The sequence below is a fragment of the Melanotaenia boesemani genome, chromosome 2, assembly GCF_017639745.1.
Source record: "Melanotaenia boesemani isolate fMelBoe1 chromosome 2, fMelBoe1.pri, whole genome shotgun sequence".
In the NCBI taxonomy this organism is placed as follows: Eukaryota; Metazoa; Chordata; class Actinopteri; order Atheriniformes; family Melanotaeniidae; genus Melanotaenia; species Melanotaenia boesemani.
This window is the reverse complement of record NC_055683.1, coordinates 21,129,103-21,156,316: the sequence shown is the minus strand read 5'-3', so window position 1 is coordinate 21,156,316 and position 27,214 is coordinate 21,129,103. Positions and strand designations below refer to the sequence as shown.

At 39.0% G+C, this 27,214-nt stretch overlaps 2 protein-coding genes and 1 non-coding gene across 3 annotated transcripts in view; all 3 read right to left on the bottom strand.

The window, feature by feature from the left end:
* The window catches only part of LOC121656110 (immunoglobulin gamma-1 heavy chain-like), a 343,586-nt gene that overhangs the window by 198,463 nt on the left and 117,909 nt on the right, over nt 1-27,214 (bottom strand). The window lies entirely within an intron of this gene.
* LOC121656377 (immunoglobulin mu heavy chain-like) overlaps nt 1-27,214 on the bottom strand; it is a 101,078-nt gene that overhangs the window by 24,929 nt on the left and 48,935 nt on the right. The gene's annotated exons all lie outside the window — the stretch shown is intronic.
* Nucleotides 9,732-9,885, bottom strand: LOC121634838. The gene has a single exon (XR_006009307.1). It is a non-coding gene; the product is annotated as a 5.8S ribosomal RNA (ribosomal RNA).

Below are 27,214 nucleotides of genomic sequence, written 5' to 3'. Positions count from 1 at the left end.
CAGTGATGCACACTGACACAAAACCTTTTCTGATGTGATGAATAGTTTGTATTTTTACTGTTTTATTTGTGTTTCTGCTCCTTTGTTGAAGGTACAAATATGATATCTATATATTTATTTATTTGTTTCATCAACATTTCATTCTTGGTATAAAAAGGTTTTTTTGTATTGTATTTATCATTGTGGCCGCTACCTCAGTCACACTGTGTCTGAGCTCCTAATAAAAACTTCATCCTATAGAATATTTATCATCACACATCATTCACTTGTTACTGCTTTTAATAAAAAATAGAAGAAAAAAAAAACCTTCTCATAATCTTTTAAATAAAAGTTTTCTGAAGACATTAACTGATCTTTACTTTTTTTTTTCTTTACATTGATATTTATTTTATGTTGATATGAAAAATTATTTTGACTTCCTTCATTAGTGACGTAAATATTCTCGTATCATCTTTGTATCCTCAGCGTTTCTGTCTCGGTGGAGGTTTTTGTAACAGGATGTATCACTGTGGCCGTAGCCGCCATAATACACACTGTGGCTCAGCTCCTTACAAAAACTTCACCCTCTGCACGACTCATTATTACACGACTTGTATGGTGTTGCCTTTAAAAACACAAAGGCAAACAAAAGTAAATAAATTACACATATTCCAAATTAAAACTGGATGAGACTTTTCTTCAGAAATCTGAGGTAAGTGTGTGTTTTACTTCACAGTAACACACTGATGAGTGATTGTTGGAAACCACACTGAATTTTTGACCCAGTTTTTTATGTTTTATGAGTCTCTGGAGCATTTTTGTTGTTTTCGGTCATCACCAAAGGTAAAAGGTGGTCTGTCTGTTGATTTGTGCAGCATTTAGACTCGGGCCAAAATAACAACTTGAAGGAAAGAATGACTTTTTTTTTGTTAATCTTGCTTAACGTTAAATTAATCCATACTTTGCTTCACTGCACACACTCCTGAAAAATGCCTTGAAAGGTTAAAATCATTCAAGTAGAACAAATTCACGATCAGTTTATTTCTGAACATTTTGCAGAAAGGAATGGACAGATGATTTCCACCTAGATGAGAAACAAAGTGCAGACTCAAAGAATGTAAAACAAGTTGTTTCTCAGTGATACATCCAAGTTACAGAGTTCTAGCATGATGCTAATTTAAACTTCTATCTGCTGTTAGATTATTTAAAATGAAAAATTTAGGTTTGAAACACAAACAACTGCAAAGATTAAATTTATATATCAAATATTCCACTAGATGTGGACTTTCATCAGTCTGTCAGCTGGAAAACATTTCAGTCTTCTATTTTTCTTGAGGTAAGATGACTTTTTGTTTACATTAATTGCAGGCAGGTTTTTGTACCACCACATATCACTGTGGCCGCTGCTATACACTACAGCAAACAGTCCTACAAAAACCTGCACTAGTGTTGGGTTTTTAGCTTTTGCATTGATCTCAGCAGGCACCTTAAAAACGTAATTTCCTCTGAGTTTGGATCTTTATCCTACTTTTTCTGTATGTCTTTGTATTTTAGACATTAGTCATTAAAAGCCTCATTTGTTTCAGTAAAACATAGAAATGACTGAAGAATATATCAAATAAAAAATAAATCCAGAATGAATGCTTGTCAGGTAAAATATTCCACAAAAAGAAATTTGTTCAGAATGATCAAACAATGCAGGTCAAAAAGAAAACTAATGAGTTTCTGTCTCTCTTGTAGCTTTTCTCTTCATCACGCTATCTCTCTGTTTGCTTTTGCTCTTAACGCAGCAGTTCCAGAATTACATAAAGACATATTAATATGAAGTCAGTTATCCTTTTCCTTCTGTTGAGAATCAGATTCTATTATTAATGTTTAAACAGGATGTTATACATATATAGTACATGGCAGGAGGATTTTGTCAGATGATGTATCACTGTGGTTGTTATAGTACACTGTGACACATCTCTAAACAAAAACTCCTCCCTGCATCACTGCAGTGGATATCATTCATGTTGGCTACAATGCTGTGAAAATATCATGACTTACCTCTATTGTTCCCTTTAATTAGTTTGTTATTTTTTTCTAAAAAAAATAAAAATAAAAAAATAAATAAAATCACAAAGACCAGGAAGATTGTGTCATGTGCCAGAATGAAGGAATATTCCTAAATTTATAACATACAACAAGTATTGTTCTGATTGATAATTAAATTTCGTTTAGATATTTTAAAATGATTTTATATTAACCAACATTTACTTTAGTAAATCCTCGGTTTTTAAAGTAATGACTTATTTTCAATACATTTGTTGCTGGTATTTTCCAAACTCAATAGTAAAAATATATATGGTACAATGGAAAATAATGTTTGTCATTGTGACTAGAAAATCCCTCATGTTTCATATTTTTTGTAAACAGACAAAAAGCATCACACTGAACTGAAGATTAAATTGTTTGACTACTTAATGATGAAGTTAAAAATCTTCATACTATAAACAGCAAATCATCAAGTTTTATATATTTTTCATCACTGACAGTCATCAGAAAAAAAAAAAAAAAAAACAGAAAAGAACAAAACAAAACAAAAACAAAAAAAACATAAGTAACATAGACATTATGAATATAAATTTTGTCTTAGGAAACCTCATGAGAACATGAGCCATAACAGCAGCATCTGCTTTGACTCGTCCTGATTTACACCGAAGTGAACGTGTTTCAGTCTCATCATTATTATCTTATTAGACAAGAAGTAACAGAATACATGTTTCTCTCTGCTTTGTAGTTCGTGTTAGATGAATCATATCATTAATAAATATATAAGATTGTTCTTTTTTATTTTTCTTCTTGTTTTAGTACAAGTCTATAAGGTTGGACCTGGTGCAGCTTCAAACCTTCAAACATGTAACTTGATCCACAAGCTGAAAGCTGATCCTCTTGGACTAATGCCAACACAGATCTATCTATCTATCTATCTATCTATCTATCTATCTATCTGTCTGTCTGTCTGTCTGTCTGTCTGTCTATCTATCTATCTATCTATTGTATACAGAACAACTTTCCCCACCAGGTAGCAGCATTTACACATTTGCACACTGTTCTGACCTCTTTTCATCAGCCTGTAAGTGAACCAAACTGTCCTCTTGTTGACACAGTTTTAACAAGTTGATTTTTTTTAAAACATTTTCTGGCTTCTGTAGTGAAGAAATTAACCAAACATTGATCTGCTTTAGATGCTGAATGATACACACATTTATCTAACAAACCACAACTACATGATACATTGAATAAATAAAATAAAAATACAAACATTGCTGAATTATTGTAACATATAAGGTGATTGTTTTGGACTGTGGTAGGTCAGACTGTGAAAAGGTCCTTTCACATGTAAGCTTACACCATAAAGCCAAAATTTAATCCTTAAACAAAGAATCACATGAGCCTTGCAAATGTGTTGTGGTTAAAAGCATCGAGGAGTTTTAACACACATCATCATAACAACAGTAACGTTCAATTTCTGTTTGATGCATCAGCAACTAACAGGAGTATCAAGTTAAAAAGTTAAAAACACAAACACTGACCAATGCTTTCAAATTTGTTGTTATTTAAGATGGAGTGTAAGGCTTCAAGTTAAATCAGTTCATAAAACATGCTGAAAATATTATTTTTTCTTTTCTATTTTTATCATTTTTTATTCATCATGGACAAAATAATTTATAACTTATGTTTTGCATTAAGAAAATAAAGTGTGAAACTAATTTGCAACTCTAATCCCTAGTTTGGTGTTTCAAAGAGGAAGAAAAAGAGAAAGAAAAAAACATTTAGAACATAAACCACATAAAAAAAGAGGAAACTGTCCGTCCATCTGCGTATCCGTCTTCTGTGTTGAGCATAAATAGGCCTTAAAATGTCACTAAAATTGACACGTTGACACGTAGAAAAATATATTCTTTCACAATATTATTCAACATCTAGTATTACTAGATATCCACTTGACTTTTACTTTTTACTTTAAAGCTGATCTAAAGAACAACATAATCACATTATCTGACATGAGTGTGGGAGCTGCTTGCAAGTAATGTGTAACATTTTGTTTCCAATAATCTATACTCACAGTTCAAGTCATTTAATATCAGTGTAGAGTGAATTGTGTCCAAATTTTCCAAAACTACTGAATAAATTCATCATAAAAATCTGTAAATGAGTTATTACACCCAGATAGAACACTCCAGCAGACTGAAATACTTTGTTTGACTGTTATTTAATTTTCTAGTAAACATATTAAATTTTTCTTTTTTCCCTATTTTACTATATGCAGTACTAAACATATAGATTGATTAATTTTTTATTTGTATCACAAATTTGTATAATACAGATAGTGTCTCTGTTTTAATATGAGCTTTTCACACTTGATCTGCAAATAAAGCTGACAGATGAAGCTGTTGTTTCGAAGAAGTTTTGTTCTGCCAGTTTCAGCCACTTTTAAGTTTTAGTCCCAGAAGAATATGAGTAAGTCCTAATGATGGCCTAAAGAATACGCCTAAAAGCCCTTAAAACCCCTCTAACTTTATCAGAAAACAGAAACTTATGACTCAACTTTGTGGATCTAAAGCTAATGACAACAAATCAAACCCCAATTTAAAACAAACTCTATAAAAATAACATTTTTGTACAAAACTCGAATAAAACATTCATCTAGACCATGAAAAATATTTATATTCCTTTATCACACCAAACCAAAACATGCTGATTTTCTTTTTTTCTGATTATAAGCATTGCATTTGAAGATTTCTTTATTTGTAGTAGTTTACATAAATTTATGAAAAAGAAAGCACTATTTAATAGTTCTCTTTAAAAAAAATGACAAGGAGTCTCTAAAAGGCTTTATAGCAATTTATGAACAAAACTTAAAAAAAAAAAACTGTTAATGTATAATAATTATAAATGTATAAGTTATGCTGTCATTATCATTATTATTATTATTATTATTAATGAAATGCCAATAAAATAATTGACTTTTTCAATTTGAAGTTGGTTAGTTCATCATTGGATTAGAGTATAATAATAATAAAAAAATAGATAAAAATGCTAAAAAATAATAATATTAATATAATTGTTTTGTTTAGAAGCACCTTTCAGATCACTTAAGGACATTGTACAATAAAAGAAGAAACAAGCAGAAAATAAAAATAACAACAAAACAATACAGGAAAAAAAAAAAACATGGGACAATGTTATTAATAGTATAATTTCCTGATCAGTTTAATTTTGAATTCTGAGGAGGGAGACAGTGTTATGGATGTCCAGTGGGAATGGACATTATATATGTCACTTGTTTGGAAATAAAAATATACATAATTAAATAAATATAAAATATCACATACCGCCTTGTGCTATAAAGCTGAAAATTAATCCTTAAAAATAAAGAATTAGAATTAGAATTAGATAAACATTTTTAATCTAAAAGTATGGAGTTTGTTTAGTTTATGTGTAAGTACTTTTCTTAAATGTAAACCTCTGTGCAAGATGCTGAGTTCTGTTATTTTTTGTTAGTTCTGAAAATAGATACCAATTTGTTCTGTAGCTGTTATCATCAGTAAAAAAGGAAAAAAAAAAAAAAAAAAGAAAAACCCTACTTCTGTCACCTGTATCCAGACTGAGACAGGACAGGGACAGAGAGGACAGAGACATCTACTGAGGACTAAGTCTGAAGGATTTAGCAGGAAGTCTGACCCTCAAAATGTGAAGTTAAAGTTAAGTTAAACAGCTAAAATGATGTTGAGCTGCCATTAAAGAGGACACAGAGATCCAGAGACAGAGAAGGTGAAGCAGATGTTGTCTTTTTTTTCAGATGAGAAAGAAGAAGAAACTCTTTCCACTAGTGGGTCTGATTTAAGAAACAAAGCCAGAGGATCAGACAGATGATACTGAACAGCTGCCCACAAGATCCATGTTATTCATTTCTGTGGTGATAATGAAGGTGAAGGCAGCCCAGATAAGTTTGTAATTTATAAAGAGTAAATTAAAAGTTTGATCTTTTTCTATACTTCTACGTGGTCAGATTTCACTACAAGCTTTAAAATAACTCCTGGATTATTCTATTTTATTCTACATGAAAGTAAAACTACAGAGTAAAATCATCTCCTGGTTGAATCAGTCATGCAGAGCAGCAACGGTGACCTGTGACAGGCTGCTCGGTGCTTAGTTGCATCACAGCAAGAAGGTTCATGGTTCAGTCTTGGCTGGAGACTTTTTACGTGGACTTCATGTTCTCCCTGTGCATAAATTACTTCCTCCCATTGTCCAAAAAAAAAAAAAAAAACCTAAGAAGAAAAGAAAAAACAGGTTAATAAGTCATTTTATTGACTGTAAAAATGAATGTGAGTGACCCCAGTGATAGAAAAACAGGACTGCAAGTTATCTAACAGGAAGTGGAATTATGAGGCTGGTTTACAGTGGTGGAAGACGTTTTTGAACACAATTAAAATTTTACACAATGTCAATGTTATCATGAAATATTTTAAAATGAAAAAAAAAAGGTTTTGAACAGCTTTTTAGGATTTCAGTATTTTGACTGTACTAAAAAAAATGTACTTGGAACACTTAAGAGTGAAACTGAATGCAAAATTTCACAAATGATGAGGGTGTCTGAAAACTTTTTTCCACCACTGTTACGTCCCCTTAAGGACGTGAGCTCAGTGATGTTCATTGCCAACAGCTGGGACTTGTTCAGCCTGAGAAAGGCTGAACCCTGATGTGTCTTTGGACTGGCTGCATTGGCTGTCTATCAATCTCCTTCCCTCTGATTGGTTGGCCTTTGAGCCAATCGCCTTGCAGCTTCCTGGACACCAGGAAATAAAGAGCTGCTGCCGTGTGTAATCGAGAGGGGAGCGTGGCTGCCAGATCTGTATTTCTGCCAGATTCGTATTTTTGTCGACTGCGCATGCGCATCGCGGCGGCCATCTTGGACGCTGAAATACGGCAACACCGTCTAGTCAAATCTGTGTGGTAGACGCTTTTTAGCTTATGGTGAACAACTTTTTTTGCCTCTTTTTGCAGCTTCGCGATGAGGGGATTTGTCTTCTTCAACAATGTTCAAGCCTTCATGGCTGATGGCGTGTTTCATCCCAGCTTGGGTCCAACAGAAAAAGCCGACATTCGGCGTGTTGTTGACAACTTTTTAATGAAAGGTTTGTACCTTAAGCTAACAGTTAGCTGCAAACAGGTTATGCACTTGTTATAATGCACTGCAAAAAGAGGCAAAAAAAGTTGTTCACCATAAGCTAAAAAGCGTCTACCACACAGATTTGACTAGACGGTGTTGCCGTATTTCAGCGTCCAAGATGGCCGCCGCGATGCGCATGCGCAGTCGACAAAAATACGAATCTGGCAGAAATACAGATCTGGCAGCCACAGGGAGAAGCTGGCTGCACAGGCTGCTTCCCCCTCACTTTAGATGAGAGAGGCTGTTTAGCATGGGCAGCCTTTTCTCTTGGTTGGCAGATGTATGGTGGCATTGCTTTACTGGGTGTTCGCTGTGCTACATGGTGGTCCTTTTGGTGCTAGACCTTTTTGTGTCTACAGCAGGGTTACTCCTGGCTGTTCGGGACCGCGGTGAAGTTGGTTTTAGGTTGGATATTTGACAGACATTCATCATTTCGTGTTCAATAGCTTCCGTTTCACGCGACCAAAACACGCAATTCCTGACCTGTATTGTAGCACAAGATGAGACAAACAAGACACAACCCTTTTGATTCATTTTGAAAGCTCCTTCTGTTTTTTATCATTTTTTTACAGTAAAAATATCAATATTTCTTCAATAGCTTCCACATCATGTCACGGAGGGGCCCCAAACCTCAACTAAATTATTCTACTGAGACACACGAACAAGACACACCCCTTTCGATTAATTTTGAAAGCTCCTTCTGTTATTTATAATTTTTTACAGTAAAAAAATCAATATTGCTTCAATAGCTTTCACATCATGTGACCGAGGGGCCCCAATCCTCTACTAAATTATTCTACTGAGACACACAAACAAGACACACCCCTTTTGATTCATTTTGAAAGCTCCTTCTGTTTTTTATAATTTTTTACAGTAAAAATATCAATATTTCTTCAATAGCTTCCACATCATGAGACCGAGGGGCCCCAAACCCAACTAAATTATTCTACTGAGACAAACAAACAAGACACACCCCTTTTGATTCATTTTGAAAGCTCCTTTTGTTTTTTATATTTTTTTTACAGTAAAAATATCAATATTTCTTCAATAGCTTCCACAAATTGTGACCGAGGGGCCCCAAACCTCAACTAAATTATTCTACTAAGACACACAAACAAGACACACCCCTTTTGATTCATTTTGAAAGCTCCTTTTGTTTTTTATAATTTTTTTACAGTAAAAATATCAATATTTCTTCAATAGCTTCCACATCATGAGACCGAGGGGCCCCAAACCTCTACTAAATTATTCTACTAAGACACACAAACAAGACACACCCCTTTTGATTCATTTTGAAAGCTCCTTCTGTTTTTATAATTTTTTTACAGTGAAAATATCAATATTTCTTCAATAGCTCCAGCAGACACCCAGCCTGCTGGGGGGGACCACTAGCGCCCCAGTCACAGACACACCCAGCCAGCCTGCTGCTGCGTCAGGTCCGCATGACCTCCAGCAGACATCCAGCAGGCACCCGGCCTGCTGGAGGACCTCCAGGGCCCAAGTCCCACTCCTCCCCAGCCAGCCTGCTGCAGCTGGAGGCCCGCACCCAGCTGGCTAGAGGACAACCAGAGTCCCCGAGCCCTTCCTGGCTGCCGTGGAGCCGGTCGCGGAGCCGGTCGCGGCGCACCACCGCGGAGGAAATGCGCCCGGCGAGGGCCAGCCAGCGCCGGGGAGAGGTCCCCGCTGCCTGCCCCCCGAGAGGAGAAGCGGCGGGGATCCTTCCGCACCGGGCGGCCGTCCCTGACCCGTCGGGTTGAATCCCCCGGGCGGACTGCGCGGACCCCACCCGTTTACCTCTTAACGGTTTCACACCCTCTTGAACTCTCTCTTCAAAGTTCTTTTCAACTTTCCCTTAAGGTACTTATCGACTATCGGTCTCGTGCCGGTATTTAGCCTTAGATGGAGTTTACCACCCACTTTGGGCTGCATTCCCAAACAACCCGACTCCGAGAAGACCGTGCCGGGGGCCGTTACCGGCCTCACACCGTCCACGGGCTGAGTCTCCATCAGAAGGACTCAGGCCCCTGACCGACTGAGGTTGTATTCGAAGTGGGTTAGGGGTTGGGGAGGTCACCCCCCCCCCCCCAACCCCCAGGCGTGGCTCCCCGGAGGAGGGGAGGCTCACGGAGCTCGGGATCAGCCGGGTTCCCCGCTGCGACGGCAGGCAGGCTCGGGAGCGGGCACCCCCCCCCTGCGTGCCTCAGCCGTCCGGCACCCCACAGTCCCCCACTAAGGGCAGTCAGCTCTCGCCGAGTTTTCCCTGTGGTTCGCACGCGTAACGCGGTCAGCTCGGAGACTGGAGGGTCCACCGGCAGCCGCGCCCGACTCATGCCAGGGGCTCGACGGGAGTGGCGCCTCTTCCACGGAGCCGGGGAAGGAGGGAGAGAGGGTGGGTCGGACGGAGCGAATGCTTGGAGGGGGCCACACCAGGCGTCCCGGAAGGTCTGAACTTAGGGGGATGAAGGCGCGCCGTAGGCGGCCTGCAACAGCCCCAGCCGCGGAGGAGAGGCTCCTCCGATTGATGGCAAAGCGACCCTCAGACAGGCGTAGCCCCAGGAGGAACCCGGGGCCGCAATGTGCGTTCAACGTGTCGATGATCAATGTGTCCTGCAAATCACATTAGTTCTCGCAGCTAGCTGCGTTCTTCATTGATGCACGAGCCGAGTGATCCACCGCTAAGAGTTGTACAGTTTTCGTTTTCAGGTTGGAGGCCAAGCTTCCGAGACTGGGGGTTGGACAGGTTCAGCGAACTGCCCAGGCGCTCCGCATCTCGGGCCGGGCCCCCCCGTCAAGGACGGGGTAAGCGCCGGTCCCCAGGGTGGAGACATTAAACCCCCCTGGCTCCCTCCGGAGGATGGAGCAGAGTTGGGTACCCGGAGGCGCGCAGCGGGACGGCCAGGGTGAGACCGTTCGAGAGGTTCCGAGTGCAGAGCCCTGACCGGGTCTCCGCCAGACGCAGGTCGGGCCCGCTCTGAGTGGACGCCGCCCCGACGGCAGGACCGTCAGGCCCTCGGACGGGCTGGTGGGAGTGCGCGCGCTGCGGAGCGAGGGGTCGTGCCGGAGAGGGGGCTGAGCCAGGGAGTCCGACGGGCTGGCCGGGGCTCGGACCAGGGTGGAGTTTGCAGCAGGGAAGGGTCGGAGGAGGTAGGGGAGACGCGACGGGACCCGAGGGCACCGGGACGGAGAGAGGGGGACCCTGGAGGGACCCCTCTTCCGCCCACAGGAGAGCTCGGGCACGCACGCCTCCATCCTGTCACGCTGGTTCATCCACTGTGGAGCCTCGGGGCAGGCCCTGGGGCTCTTGGGGAGAGAGCCGGGGTCCGTCCCCTCGGCAGGTTTGGCTGGTTGGAGAGGCCCCGCGTGGGGCGCTCAACCGTTAATGATCATTCTGCAGGTTCACCTACGAAAACCTTGTTGCGACTTTTACTTCCTCTAGATAGTCAAGTTTGATCGTCATCTCAGAGCTCCGCCAGGACCGTGACCGACCCCGGCGGGGCCTATCCGAGGACCTCACTAAACCATCCAATCGGTAGTAGTGACGGGCAGTGTGTACAAAGGGCATGGACTTAATCAACGCGAGTTTAAGACCCGTGCTTACTGGGAATTCCTCGTTCATGGGAAATAATTGCAATCCCCAATCCATATCACGAGTGGGGTTCAACGGGTTACCCATGCCTCTCGGCGAAGGGCCGCTTCTCCTCTCGGGGGGCAGGCGGCGGGGACCTCTCCCCGGCGCTGGCTGGCCCTCGCCGGGCGCATTTCCTCCGCGGTGGTGCGCCGCGACCGGCTCCGCAACCGGCTCCGCGGCAGCCAGGAAGGGCTCGGGGACTCTGGTTGTCCTCTAGCCAGCTGGGTGCGGGCCTCCAGCTGCAGCAGGCTGGCTGGGGAGGAGTGTGACTTGGGCCCTGGATGTCTTCCGGAGGCTTGGTGCCTGCTGGATGTCTGCTGGAGGTCATGCGGACCTGACGCAGCAGCAGGCTGGCTGGGTGTGTCTGTGACTGGGGCGCTAGTGGTCCCCCCCAGCAGGCTGGGTGTCTGCTGGAGCTATTGAAGAAATATTGATATTTTTACTGTAAAAAAATTATAAAAACAGAAGGAGCTTTCAAAATGAATCAAAAGGGGTGTGTCTTGTTTGTGTGTCTCAGTAGAATAATTTAGTAGAGGATTGGGGCCCCTCGGTCACATGATGTGAAAGCTATTGAAGCAATATTGATTTTTTTACTGTAAAAAATTATAAATAACAGAAGGAGCTTTTAAAAATGAATCAAAAGGGGTGTGTCTTGTTTGTGTGTCGTAGTAGAATAATTTAGTTGAGGTTTGGGGCCCCTCGGTCACATGATGTGGAAGCTATTGAAGAAATATTGATATTTTTACTGTAAAAAAAATATAAAAAACAAAAGGAGCTTTCAAAATGAATCAAAAGTGGTGTGTCTTGTTTGTGTGTCGTAGTAGAATAATTTAGTTGAGGTTTCGGGCCCCTCGGTCACATGATGTGGAAGCTATTGAAGAAATATTGATATTTTTACTGTAAAAAATTATAAAAAACAGAAGGAGCTTTTAAAATGAATCAAAAGGGGTGTGTCTTGTTTGTGTGTCTCAGTAGAATAATTTAGTTGAGGTTTGGGGCCCCTCGGTCACAATTTGTGGAAGCTATTGAAGAAATATTGATTTTATTACTGTAAAAATTTTGTAAAAAAACAGAAAGGGCTTTCAAAATGAATCAAAAGGGGTGTGTCTTGTTCGTGTGTCTCAGTAGAATAATTTAGTTGAGGTTTGGGGCCCCTCCGTGACATGATGTGGAAGCTATTGAAGAAATATTGATATTTTTACTGTAAAAAAATTATAAAAAACAGAAGGAGCTTTCAAAATGAATCAAAAGGGGTGTGTCTTGTTTGTGTGTCTCAGTAGAATAATTTAGTAGAGGATTGGGGCCCCTCGGTCACATGATGTCGAAGCTATTGAAGAAATATTGATATTTTTACTGTAAAAATTTATAAAAAACAGAAGGAGCTTTCAAAATGAATCAAAAGGGGTGTGTCTTGTTTGTGTGTCTCAGTAGAATATTTTAGTTGAGGTTTGGGGCCCCTCGGTCACAAGTTGTGGAAGCTATTGAAGAAATATTGATATTTTTACTGTAAAAAATTATAAAAAACAGAAGGAGCTTTCAAAATGAATCAAAAGGGGTGTGTCTTGTTTGTGTGTCTTAATAGAATATTTTAGTTGAGGTTTGAGGCCCCTCGGTCACAATTTTTGGAAGCTATTGAAGAAATATTGATATTTTTACTGTAAAAAAATGATAAAAAAACAGAAGGAGCTTTCAAAATGAATCAAAAGGGGTGTGTCTTGTTTGTCTCATCTTGTGCTATAATACAGGTCAGGAATTGCGTGTTTTGGTCGCGTGAAACGGAAGCTATTGAACACGAAATGATGAATGTCTGTCGAATATCCAACCTAAAACCAACTTCACCGCGGTCTGTTCGGGTCTCATTAGGGAACTTAGTTATAGTCGGTTTAGTTTGGACTCACCTTTTGTTATACACTCAGTTTCGGTCTAAGCTTTGTTGCACCCTTCGTTTGTGTTCTGCCATTTTGTTCTGCGTGTTTTTGGTTTTTGGTGTGTTGGGCTAGGTTAGGTTTTGTTTGTGACGACTGTCACCTTTAGTTTATTGGAACTGCTGCTTTTTGGTTCGTTTCGTTTTCACCCCGAGGTATGGACACGTTTTGGTTTTACTCGGTGGTGTTTGTGTTTGGTTTTGGGTTAAATCTTTTGTCTTTATTTCAGCAGTTTCACTAACCCCAACACTTTACCATCTTTTGTTACAGATCTTTTGGTACAGGTTTTATTTGTTGTTTTACATTTATGTCAATAAACTGTGTTGGTTGACTTTTACACCTGTCCTCAACGTGCTTTTATGTTGCGCCCTTCCATACCCCTGATATGGGTCGTAACATAATGGGGGCTCGTCCGGGATCTTTCTTTCCGGTAGGGGTAGACTCTTTTTTTTTTTACAACCACTGTATTCAAACATTTAGCATTTACATCATTTTATACAGAAGTACTTAACAAGAGCAGGAGGTCATGGTAACTTCCCTCGTGTCCCACACAGCTTTGTGTCTAAAATAACTTTACAGTAGCTAGAGATCATTACAATAACTGCTCTTCATCGTTGCTTTTAACTGATTGTCATCGTGATTTTACCACTGATGCCACAAAGAAGCACCTTTGTATGTCATCTCTTGAGGTCTAAGCCCCCCCTTTCTTTAAATCCTAGAGACGATGTTCTTTTAAGCATCATGAAAACTGCATTCAGCCTTATCTTCAACTAACATGTAATTCTGCCTTTTTTATTCAAGAATATTTTGACAGAATGAATGTTTTTTTTTTTTCACTGTGTGGTTATCAAATAAATATTCAAAACGTGTAATTATTATGAATTCATTATATACATGAATCAGTTTTGTGGTGTTGTTAATGATGGAAAATTAGATTAATTTGATCTTTATTGCCAGAGAGGTTTTTGTACAGCTTCTTTTCTGTCTTCAGTCAAAATTCAAACATTAAAGGCAGTTTGAAGACTATAGGTTAAACAGTCGTGTAAGAAAAGGGTTGTTATTTCTGACACTTCTTGACAAAGTCCATCTGTGGGGAAAAATGTGGTCTGGCGTCATAAGGTCCATCTCAGGTTGATTTACATGTGCGAATGTCTGGGGAAGATGGCCTTAAATGTTGTTAATCACCAAAAGATTTGAGATGTTCCCTGGTACGGTTGACACTTGGCCCTGAATTAACTCAGCTTAAGAGTGTTTCTTCTTTTTGAAGTTAATGAGTTAGAGTTTTCAGGTCGGATGGCAATTCAAGTTTCCTCTAATTGCAAAGTTCGTGTAGGTTGGGAACTCAGTGTTAAGTCAACAATTGTCCATCTGGTGGTGGACAGGAATTTCCTCTGGGTCGTAAAACATGTAGATAGAGAGAGCAGGCTCTGGGTGATACCAAGGTCTTGGGGACTAATGCTACAACAGGTTATCAAATAAATATTCAAAACATGTATATTGATGTGAATTCATTAAATACTATGAATCAATTTTGCTAATGTTGTTAATCTTCATGAGAAAATAAGATTAATTTGATCTTTATTGCCACTGAGGTTTTTGTACAGCTTCTTTTCTGTCTTCAGTCACTGTGGCTCTCGAGCACAATAATAAACAGCAGAATCTTCAGTTTTCAGGTTGTTCATCTGCAGATACACCTGCTGTTTGCTGTTTTCTCTGGAGATGATAAACCGACCTTGGACTGACTGAGAGTAGAAGATTCTATCACTATCATATTCTATAATAGCAATCCACGCCAGTCCTTTTCCAGGAGCCTGTCTGATTCAGGCCATCCAGGAGCTGCTGAAGTCAAATCCAGAAGCTGTACAGGTCAGTCTGTGGGAACTTCCAGGGTTTTTAACCACCGGTTCAGATTCTTTCAAAGTCTGACCATTAAAAAACAGAGAAATAATTTTATGTTAATAAATTCATTACAAAAAATGTGAAACCAAAAGTTCAGTTAAAACAAAACAACTAAATAATCATGGAAAAAAGAAAAGTGCCTGGAGTGCTGCTTGGGTGTAGAAAATGGTGGTATTCCTCTGGTGCTCTTCAGTTATGGGATCCAGTAGAATTAATGAAAAGATTACTGAGGCACTCAAGAAGATGGAAGATAAAAAGCCTTTATTAACTCATTGCTAATCTATTAAAAAACACATCCACGCCAATGCGTGTCAGCCTAAGGGGCCTTCATCAGGGCGAGTGGCAAAAAGTTTGTCTGGTAGCTTAATTCTTGAATATATAGAGACAATCACCAGCAGCTGCTCTGTGTGGGCAGGTAAATGGTCACATGGTACCCGTGGCCTGCCAATGACAATCACAGTCAGATTCTTTAAACAACAGGTTAACACAGCATAATATAACAAGATTTAACAGATATATATAGAAACATCATATATCAACTAAAAAATAAATAAATATTGGTTATTTCTTCTTTAAGGAACCACAGATCAATCAATTACATTACAGGACCATTAAAAAAAAGGAGAAAAATCCAGTTCCCCATTCAAACCTGGGTACTGTGTCGCTTTTAATGTGTAAATCCAAAATGCCTCTCTTTGTAAGAGTTTTTTAAGTCTGTCTCCACCTCTGATTGGGTTTTCTATATGCTCTATTCCAGATACCTTCAATGAATTACAATTACCATGGTTAGCATCAAGATAGTGAACAGCCATAGGATATTGTAGGTTACCAGTTCTAATTGCATGTTTATGTTCAGCCAACCTTGCTTTTAATTTGCACTTTGTTCTTCCGATGTAGAAGCAACCACATGGACATTCTAGTCTGTATACTACATATGAAGTATTGCAATTAATAAATGACTTAATGTCAAACTTACGACTGGATGATACGTCTGTAAAGTAGTTAGCATTAATCATGTTGCTACAGTGGTTGCAATGTCCACACTTGTGGTTACCTTTAATGGTAGGCAGCCAAGTTTTTTGTTTTAAAGGGGCAAGGTGACTTTTAACCAGCGGTCGGGGCTTTTCTGAAACTTATCGTTGGAGAGTCTGGAAGAGCTTCTCTTAGGACACTGTCACTTTTCAATATATCCCAATTTCTTTTAACAATTTGTTTAATTTGATTAGCGTCATTGCTGTATTGAGTCACAAAGTATACTTGATTAGAGTTCAATAGATCCTTTTGTTTAGGGACCAGCAGCTGTTCTCTAGGGAGACTTTTAGCTTTATTGAAAGCTTTGAGTATAGTTTGTTGTTTATAACCTCTATTTTTAAATCTTTGGCTCATGTCTTGTGCATTGCTTTCAAACTCTTCTTCTGTATCGCATATACGTTTCAGCCTCTGAAACTGACCAAACGGAATATTATCAATTAGCCAAGGAGGATGGAAGCTGTCTGCTCTAAGAATGGTATTGCGATCTGTCGGTTTCCTAAAAATAGAAGTGTGTAAATCACCGTTGATATCTTTAGAGATTTTAAGATCTAGGAAGTTAATTACAGATGAGGAGAAATCTAAGCTGAGCTTTAGATTCTTATTAGTATTGTTCAGATATGAATGGAATTGAAGTAATTCGGCTTCCGAACCAGACCAAAGTAGGATGATATCATCAATATATCTACCCCACCATATAATATTGTTTAGATAGGTATTGAGGTCAGAGTAAATAAATTTTTCTTCCCATGCTCCCATAAACAGGTTAGAATAATTAGGTGCGAAACAAGCACCCATTGCTGTACCTTTTTTTTGTCTGAAGAATTGATTCTGGAACAAAAACACATTATTATGTAAGGTCCATTCAGCCAGTTGAAGGATGACAGCTGAAGGGGGCATCTGCTCCGGATGTCTCTTTTCCAAGTAGTGTGATAATGCCTCTAGTCGTTCTTTGTGATCAATATTGGTATAAAGTGCTTCAACATCCATAGTGGCTAGAAGAGAGGGTCCAATGTTCTTTATGTCCTTGATTTTATTTAATACATGAGTACTGTCCTGAATAAAAGATGGCAGTTCTAAGACAAAGGGCTTAATGAAAAAGTCAACAAATTGAGATGCTGGTTCTGTAATTGATTCGTTACCACTGATGATTGGTCTTCCAGGTGGGTTCTCCAAGTTTTTGTGTACTTTAGGAAGCATGTAGAATGAAGGAAGTCGGGGGCAGTTACAGCCTAAGAAGTCATGTTCTTTTTGTGAAATCCATTCTTCATTTTTCGCATGTCCAAGTATTTCCATAAGTTCAGTTTTCATTTGTTCTATTGGATTGGACAATAAAGATTCATAATACTCACCATTCTTTAACTGTCTCATGGCCTCTGTGATGTATTGGTCTCTGCCCTAAACCACTACAGCTCCACCTTTATCAGCTCTTTTAATAATGATGTTCTCATTGGCTGACAGCCATTTCAATGCATCTGTTTCTTCTTTTGTCAGGTTATATTCCACCTTTCTCTTGGATGCAAAGAGTTGGTCAACTTCATATGTCACCTTTTTATAGAAAGTATTTAGGGTGTGATTACAAACATTTGGTGTAAAGGTGGACTTAGGCCTGAATGATGTTCTTATTGTGTCTTGCTGTACATAAGAGCTAAATGCGGCTTGGCTGGGAGTAGTGTCTCCTTTTTTGTAATGGTCCTGTAATGTAATTGATTAATCTGTGGTTCCTTAAAGAAGAAATAACCAATATTTATTTATTTTTTAGTTGATATATGATGTTTCTATACATATCTGTTAAATCTTGTTATATTATGCTGTGTTAACCTGTTGTTCAAAGAATCTGACTGTGATTGTCATTGGCAGGCCACGGGTACCATGTGACCATTTACCTGCCCACACAGAGCAGCTGCTGGTGATTGTCTCTATATATTCAAGAATTAAGCTACCAGACAAACTTTTTGCCACTCGCCCTGATGAAGGCCCCTTAGGCTGAAACGCGTTGGCGTGGATGTGTTTTTTAATAGATTAGCCATGAGTTAATAAAGGCTTTTTATCTTCCATCTTCTTGAGTGCCTCAGTAATCTTTTCATTAACTAAATAATCATGTTGTTACTTTCTTAAAGCTGCTAGTTTTAGTTAAACTCTTTACCTGCCCAGCAGACGGTTAGAAGCAGTAACACAGTTCTACTGTCCATCTTGTTAAACTGCTGCATGTGTCCACTGATCTCTGTCTGTTCAGTTAAATAAAGGTTCAGGTTTTGCATAAACTCCTCCTCACAGAGAAAACTGGACTCTGATAACTGATAAAACTGAGGATCTATAGGTAGTTATTATAATTAGTTACATGTGAAGAAATTTGTTTGTCTTTTCAGGAAAAAAACTGTTTTCAAGTGAGATGCTGAAACTTGACCAACCAGTTTACTCAACATTAGAGAGCTGTGTTGGTGTGTAGGATGATGTTCTTATTGAGCGTAAAAGAAAACTTTAAAGAAGCATTTGGAGAAAAAGTTTTTATGTAAACTACAGTTTATACAGTGTTATTCTGTTCACTGCATTTTAAACGTTTTTATGCACATAAGAAAAGTGTTTTTATCTTGTTGATGTTCCATTTATTTATGTTGTTTTTTTAATCTCATTATGAAACATGTTTAGTTTCTTTTTCTTTTCTAAATTACTTCATGTAATTCATGTTTTTTATTTACAAGTTAAACATTTTTGATTCATTAATATTAGTGTGATTAATGACATATTGAATAAATATTCATTCAAATACACGTGTAGTAGTATTTAATATAGTAGTATAGAATTTATGTATTTGAAAAATAAATTATTTGTGTTTTAAGTTGTTAATTTGACTGTAGTACAGTCAATGTACTTCCCAGCAGATGGTCAGAAGCAGTATCACAGTTCTACTGTCCATCTTGTTAAACTGCTGCATGTGTCCACTGATCTCTGTCTGTTCAGTTAAATAAAGGTTCAGGTTTTGCATAAACTCCTCCTCACAGGAAGGAGACACCTGGACTCCAGAAAACTGGTAAAACTGAGGATTTATGGTCAATCCTTCATATTTGTTATGTCAGGAAATTTTAAAGATAACTATTCTTAACTAAGGTGCTGGAAATATTAATAAACACGCTTTATTTACTGTAGTGAAACGTAATGGTGTGTAGTGTCTGTTTCTTTAAAAGATAAACAAAAAAAAACTAAAGAAAACATGTAATAACGAAAAACTGCATTTAAAAAGCAAAATTTTTAGGATTTATTGCAGATGTTTTCATTGACGATGAATTGTTTTTACTGTGTGATGTGTTTTATGTTTTGCAAAATATCCATGTTTAATTACAAAAAATTTAGACGAAACTGGTAATTATAAATAATTGAGAAAACATTCAGAATAAAAAAGTAGAACAAAACAGAGGTTTGTCGTTTATAAAACAAAGATTTCCAGGATTATCAACTATGGAACGATAACAGAACCTGAGAACAACTCACTAAAGACAAACACATTTCTTTTTTTCCAGCAGTTTACTGACACAATTCTATGAGCTGTAAGGTCTATTTAGGTGTTAAAATTAACTCAGAATAATGTTTCCACACAAAAGCATTAACTACGTTTTCATGTACTGAAACATTTTTATATATTCAACAATATTCTATAGTGTTTCTTAATGTTGTATTTTGTTTTGTAGAGTTTCTGTTTACTTTTCACAGCAGATTTTCACATAGTTAATGTAATAAACAGCCTTTAGCTATTCAACTGGGCCATTCATGCATAACACAGAAAACATTCAATTTCAGCCAAAAAGTTTTGCAAAGCAGAAAACTTTTTATCCAGCATGTCTCACAGATCATCAGCAGGACTGACATCATTTCTGTCCTGTACAGCTCTCTGAGTTTACCAAAATATTACCTTAATCTAAAGCTTCAACTTGCACTTTGGACCCCATCCCATCCAGACTATTAAGAAAGATTTTCCATTAGTTAATACATCTGTACTGAATCTGATCAAAGTATCTCTATTGACATGTATCTCAATGTACTTTAAACCTTTACTTTAAAAAAACAACTTTCAATCCAGAAGTGTTTTCTAATTATAGAACTAAATCCAACCTCCGCTTTATGTCTAAAATCCTTGAGAAAATAGTTTAAATATTTTTAGATTTAAAATCAGTATCTAAATATGAAATAAAATTGCAGCTTTAAATATCAGCACAAAACTGCTGCAAAATTTTGTACAGCTGCTCAACCAGCTTCAGTCAGTGTGTTTCTCTGACACAGTAATACACTGCTGTGTCCTCAGTCTTCAGACTGTTCATCAGCAGATACACCTGCTGTTTGTTGTTGTCTCTGGAGATAGTAAACCGGCCTGACTGACTGAGAGTAGTACTTGCTGCTACCACTGCCACTATCAAGAGTGGCAACCCACTCCAGTCCTTTTCCAGGAGCCTGTCTGACCCAGCCCATCCAGTAGCTGCTGAATGAGAATCCAGAAGCTGTACAGGTCAGTCTGTGGGATTCTCCAGGACCTTTAACTACTGGTTCAGATTCTGACGATCAACGCCTGTAACACCAGAGAGAAGATACATGTCATGAAATATAATGATAACACATATAAAAGTTTTGGAGATCCTGATTATTACTCATCTTCACCTGCCCAGCAAATAGATAAAAACAGCAGCCCTGTTCTATAATCCATCATGTAAAACTCTGAGCCCACAGTTCTGTTTTACCATCAGTGCAGTCACATAAGTAGACGTGGATTTTATTCAAGTTTTGCATTGACTCCTCCTCACAAGAAAGAAAACATGGACTTCCTTTTAACTCGGCTACTTATGCTACAGGAGGTTAAAGTAATGAAAATTTACAGGCGGAAAGCCATTCCCCTAAAATCCCCAGTTATTACAGAATATGTACTAATACATTACAGAAATGGTTGTTTCATCATCATGCTGTTTGTAAAATGACATTTTTAAATCTACAAAACCTTCAAAGTGACAGGCTTTGAACACATCTTAAAAACAAACTGTATAACTGTTCTAACAAGTTCTGTCCACATCAGCATGATACTGTTGATTGTTCGGTATATTCTGAGGAAATTCAGCCGTTTTTAGTTTACAGACTGATCCTCTGCAGAAACAGCTGCTCTCTGCTGTTTTCCTTTGAGACAGTAAACCTCAGACTAAGAGTAGAAATTACTGCTGCATTAATGATTTTCTAGTCTTGTTGACCTCAGATTGCTTTACACTAGAATTCATATCCATTTATACAAATATACATTTAACAGAGATCCATATTCCATAGACTCATAAAGTGGAATCTTTTGGGTCCATCAGGGGTTCAATGTCTTGCACAGAAATGATGCAACGACTAAGAAGGCTGAGTAAACCAGGAACCCTCTGATTAGCAAATAGTGGTTTATTCTATTGGAGCTTTATTTCCTGACTCAAATCTGAAGCTGCTAATGGGTCCAACCTATCTGAGTGATTGCAGATCAGGCTGGTCTCTGCTCCTTAGTGTGTGGTTTCTTTCCTTCTGGGAGTTGGTTGGCAGTGGACGTGGCTCGTCTTGCCAGATCTTTATTTTGGATCCACCGTAAGTGTCATTACTGTGACCTGTGTTCAACAACGTTTTTTTGTCTTTGGGTGACAGCTGCTTAACTTTGTCCGCAGTGTGGCAGTTTATCAGCCGTGGTTTGGGCAGCTTGTATTAGCTGTGCCTCGTTAGCTGGACTCTCCTTTCCCCTCTCGGCTGCTGCAGTGCCTCGGCATCTGGCCAGACTGCATTTTCCCTGCATCTAGGAGCCGAGTGTCTGGCTGCGTTTCCTTTCCGTCCTTCAGACAGGAGAGGCTTCATCCACGGGTAGAATTTCTAACCAAGAGTTTTGTATGGTTTTATTATGTAACTCATTGAAGTTTTTGTTTTTTGACGTATAGGTTGGCTGGGTGCTATGAGGCAGATCTTGCTGTGGTGTCTTGGAATGCTCCGCTGTCTCGTCCGGGTTTATTTCCATTGACAACCCCAGAGCGGGCTGTATTTTGTCCGTCGCTGGGGACTTTACTTTTTGCTTCCCGCTCTCTCTTGTTTTGCCTCCTCCTCCTTCTCTCCGTCTCTGTCCTCCGTTTCTCAGGTGGCCAGTATGCTGCTCTGGTCTTCCCGCGGTACCTGGCGGGGGCGTGGCCCGTTTGGGCTTAAATACCAGGCCTTCTCCACCTGCGGGGCTCTCTCTGCTCGCGCCGGCCTGCTCACTTGCAGCACTCTGTGTCCTTTGTTTGTGCACTCATTAGTTCTTCCACTTTAGCTTTCCCACTCAACACCTCTCTACAACCAACACTTCCACGCACGACTGATGCTACAGATTGTACACATAGGTTACACTGTTAAGTTACTTTAGGCACCTTTTCTAAATAAATCTCTGTAATTGGCATCCCTCGTTGTTCCGCGTCTTGTTTGTCAAGTCTCTCACGAGCCGGGCTTGACAGATTGCAGATCAGGCTGGTCTCTGCTCCTTAGTGTGTGGTTTCTTTCCTTCTGGGAGTTGGTTGGCAGTGGACGTGGCTCGTCTTGCCAGATCTTTATTTTGGATCCACCGTAAGTGTCATTACTGTGACCTGTGTTCAACAACGTTTTTTTGTCTTTGGGTGACAGCTGCTTAACTTTGTCCGCAGTGTGGCAGTTTATCAGCCGTGGTTTGGGCAGCTTGTATTAGCTGTGCCTCGTTAGCTGGACTCTCCTTTCCCCTCTCGGCTGCTGCAGTGCCTCGGCATCTGGCCAGACTGCATTTTCCCTGCATCTAGGAGCCGAGTGTCTGGCTGCGTTTCCTTTCCGTCCTTCAGACAGGAGAGGCTTCATCCACGGGTAGAATTTCTAACCAAGAGTTTTGTATGGTTTTATTATGTAACTCATTGAAGTTTTTGTTTTTTGACGTATAGGTTGGCTGGGTGCTATGAGGCAGATCTTGCTGTGGTGTCTTGGAATGCTCCGCTGTCTCGTCCGGGTTTATTTCCATTGAGCACCTGTTTGGACACACTCTCCCTGCTGGACTCTGTCTGGCTGAACTAAGTGCACAGCTGGGCTCCTGCTGGGTCATCCTTGCAGCAACCTGGTTTTATGGACTTGCACAGTTTCGTTTTAGTTTGCATTTTTTATTGTTTTGGACTTATAATTTTTTGTTATGTGTGTTTTTTTTTGTTTTTTTTTTGTGCAGGTTGTATGGGTTTTTAGTGCAGGATTTTCCCCAGCCTCCAGTGACCGGAGGGGAGTACTAGCAGTCCTTTTTTATTGTGTACTTAATTTTTACTTTCTTTTTTTTTTTTTAAACAAATTGAGCTCTCTTGATATCTCCATCTGTGGTCCTGGGGCTTGTAGAACTCGCGGCTCCTTTTTAATAAATTTCCTGGGGTGAAAGCCCCCAGGTGGCATTGTCATCCCACCCACTCGCTTGCCACGTTATCAAACAGAATTTTAACAATCCCAAACAAAGCCTGTGATTACTGGTATCAATCACATGTGGAGGAGGGAAACAGTCCACTGACGTACCATGAAGAGAATCATTTGTCTTCTAGCTACAAATAAGTTGTTGTGGTTGAAGAGAAATCAATAATGTTTCTCACCCTTTGTATGCTGGGAAACATTTAAGCTTAAGGTTCAACATACTGAAAGATGGAAAAATTATTTTATTTTTCTCTAAACACCACCTGGAGATGGTAAACCAGCCTTGGACTAATTAAGAGTAGTGTTGAATGCGACCATTGGGCAGGGTGATTGGTTTAATCCACTCCAATCATTTCTCGTAACCCTGTCTGATCCAAGCCAACTTTATTTATAAAGCACTTTATGACAGCAGCCACTGAACAAAGTGCTGAACATAAGATAAGTCAAAACATTAAATAATAAAAGACAAGACAATAAAATCATTAAAATTATCCAGACCATCTCATGGCTGCTGAACGTGTTATCTAGAGGCTCTAATGGTCAGTTTGTGAGATTCTGGTTCAGACTGTCTCAGAGTCTGACCATCATCACCCGTAGAACCAACAGATTTAAATTGCTGGCATTAAGTTGGTTTCACAAATGAATGATTTTCAGATGAGTTTAGCTGAAAGTTAACAGCAGAGCGATTCTATTATCCATCCTGTTAACCCGAGTGTCCACTGTTCTGTCATCACTGCAGACAGATATGTAGAGGTGGAAGATATTTCAGGTTTGCTAAAGTTTTGCTTTGGAGTTTTTTCCCCCTCCCCAGCTGCCCCCCATATTTTTTCCTTAAATTTTACTTGTAAAACAAATGTTTTGTATGTTCAAAAGTCTTTCATAGCTGTAGTCAGTCAGTTTTAATCGTCTAAACACAGGAGCAGTTTCAGAAGTAGAAAACTTGCATATGAACGTTTGAACAGTCGATGTTTCAGAGGATGAAGTTTCAGTCACAGTTCTATGTGATCAATATCTGCAATGAAGCTGATCAGTTAAACCACGCTGCATCCTTACTGTCAGACTGGGAAAATTACTAATAAACTGCAATCTGGAATCATGGCTGTGCCCTATTTCTTGACAAATGTGATTTCCTTCAGGGACAGGTTCTACATTTAATATGGGGAAAAGAACATGTTTATTCAAATGCATACATCTAGTTAACCATACACACCTGTCCATCCATCTATTTTCTATAACAGCTTCTACCAATGCAGGCTCACTGGAGCCTATTGGAGCAGCAGGGGTCACCAGTCGATCACAGGCCCAACAAAGACAAAAAAAACCACTTACACTAACTATAGTGGGAATTTACAGTGACCAGTGAACCTAACATGCATGTCTTTAGACTGAGAGGAAGCTGGAGAACCTGAAGAGAAGCAACGCATAATCGAGGAGAACATGCAAACTCCACACAGAAATGCTCAAACAGAATGAAACAGAAGATCTGCATCTATACAGTTATTATTAATAATGAATATAATCTGTCATATTTTTAGACAGAAAAGTTAGTATTTCACTACCCAAAATATTTTTTTGACATAATGAATTGTGAAATTTGTATTTTTATGTAGCATGTTACACATGTCTCTCAAACAATGAATCAATCTTGTAATCATTAGTGGTCTCAGAGCTCCTCCTCTGGTGGCTTCATGTTAAAGTTTTCAGGCTCTGAGAAGTTTTTGTTCCGTTCTGCTGATGGTTTGTGTTACTGTGGTCTCTCGCACAGTAATACACAGCCGTGTCTTCAGGCTGCATATTCTGTCCATTCAGAGTCACTGTGTTACTGGAAGTATCTAAGTCAATACTGAACTTGTTCTTTAGTGAATCTTTATAGTATGAGCCTCCAGTGTATTTCATTCCAATCCACTCCAGTCCTTTCCCTGCAGGCTGTCTGATCCAAGCTGTCCAGTAGCTGCTCAGAGAATAAGACACCTGGCAGGTGATGGTCAGACGTTGACCTGGTTGTACAGTCATGGAAGCTGGTTGTGTCAGTGTTTCACACCTCACATCTGTAAAAGAAATAAACAATTTATGAAATTACAAATGAAGACTTGCTGACTGGGAGAAATTTAGAGAGACTTACAGGATCCAGCTGCCAACAGCAGCAGCAGAGTGACAGAAAACATGATGTGTGGAAGCTGAACGGATGAGCTTCTGATCCTCTTTAACTTCAACACCAAGTGAACTATTTACATCTGTATGAACAGGAAACCACTGAGTTTACATCCAGTCCTGAGAATGAGAAATCATTTGAATATATTTGAGTGTTTTTAGGACAGGATCTTATCTTGTGGATCAACATGTAACTCATGCATATCATTTAAGGGTCTGTTAATAATGAAGTATTTCATTATAGTTTATTGTTTAGAGGGGTAAGAAATAATGTAAACCAGATCTCTGTGAGGTCATGCTTCAAGTAAACTTCTGTCTCAGTGCATATTTTAAAGAATGGTTCAGTGAAAACATATATGTAAAAAGATATAATTTCTTCCATTTAGTTGAATTTGCTTAAATAAAAAAGTGTTTTATACTCTGTTTTTGGTTTTTGGCTGCAGACAAAACAGAAACTGAAAATTTTGTTGAAACTTAAGCAAGAACATAAATCTGGGACTAAATTTAAACTTAGAATGAAACAAAAAAATAAAATGGATTAAATAAAGCTGGAAACGTGTTTGAAACTCAGTCAAACTACAATATTTGTTGTTCTCTAACTTTATTTAAATTAAAAAGAAAAAAACTTTTGTGACTGTTTTCATCACTGTTCATCCCTTTTAATAATCTTTTCATCTTCATCTTCCTTCCAAGCAAACCTTGTTCAGATTCTGAATCATTTGTAATAGTTGCTCATAATTTCTAAGTAAGATCCAGCTTTTTGAGAAGCTGAAAAGCATGAATATATATATATATATATATATATATATATATATATATATATATATATATATGGCACAATGTTATATATATAACATTTGGCCTTACAATAAATTTTGTTTTCAAAGATTGTTATTGCAGGTTTTTGTGCAGGTACTTAGTCAACTTCAGACACTGTGGGTTCCGAGCGCAGTAATAAACAGCAGAATCTTCAGTTTTCAGATTGTTCATCTGCAGAAACAGCTGCTCTCTGCTATTGTCTCTGGAGACGATGAACCTTCCCTGGACTGACTGAGAGTAGAAGTTGCTCCTATCACCTTTAGTTTCAGTAGCAACCCATTCCAGTCCTTTTCCAGGAGCCTGTCTGACCCAGTCCATCCAGTAGCTGCTAAATGACAGACCAGAGGTTGTACATGTCAGCTTGTGGGACTCTCCTGGTCTTAAAACCACTGCTTCAGATTGTGTCAGAGTTTGTCCATTAACACCTGTAAAAATAAAAATAAAAAACAAAAAATAAATTAATTAAAAAACAACATTATTTGTATTAAGTTTGTATGAATGAAAACTGATGAGATCAGTAAGGATCTTCACCTGCCCAGCAGATAGATAAAAGCAGCATTCCTGTCCTGTAACCCAACATGTTGAACCGTGAGTCAACTGATCTGTCGTCTTCTCTCCAGACAGATAAGTAGAGGTGGAAGATATTTTAGTTTTGCATAAACTCCACCTCACATTAAACAAAAGGATAGACTTGCACCTCTGGTTTGTGGAAACTAAACTTACTTAATTATATCTGAAACTTAAACCAAAGTAATTACAGTTTTCAGATAAGAAGACTGTAGTTGCTTTGCTGCACTGTGCACCATAAACAACAAACACTGTAAACACTAAACTACTGGTACTAATGGTGTTGGCAGCAACTACAACTTTCAGTCAGTCCAAGGAAGTTTTATTAGTGATGCTCATCAGATGTGAGCATCACTAAAAGAAAAAATCATCGACGTGTTCATATATTTTTCAAAGACTGTGCAGATGTGTTATCTTGTGTTGATGTTTTTGTACAGCTGCTACACACTCTTCTAGCACAGAAGTAAACTGCAGAATCCTCTACTTTCATACTTTTGTTTTCCAGGTACTGAGCACAGCTGAGAACATCTTGATTAAAAATTAAACAACTTTGAAATGAGCTGGCAT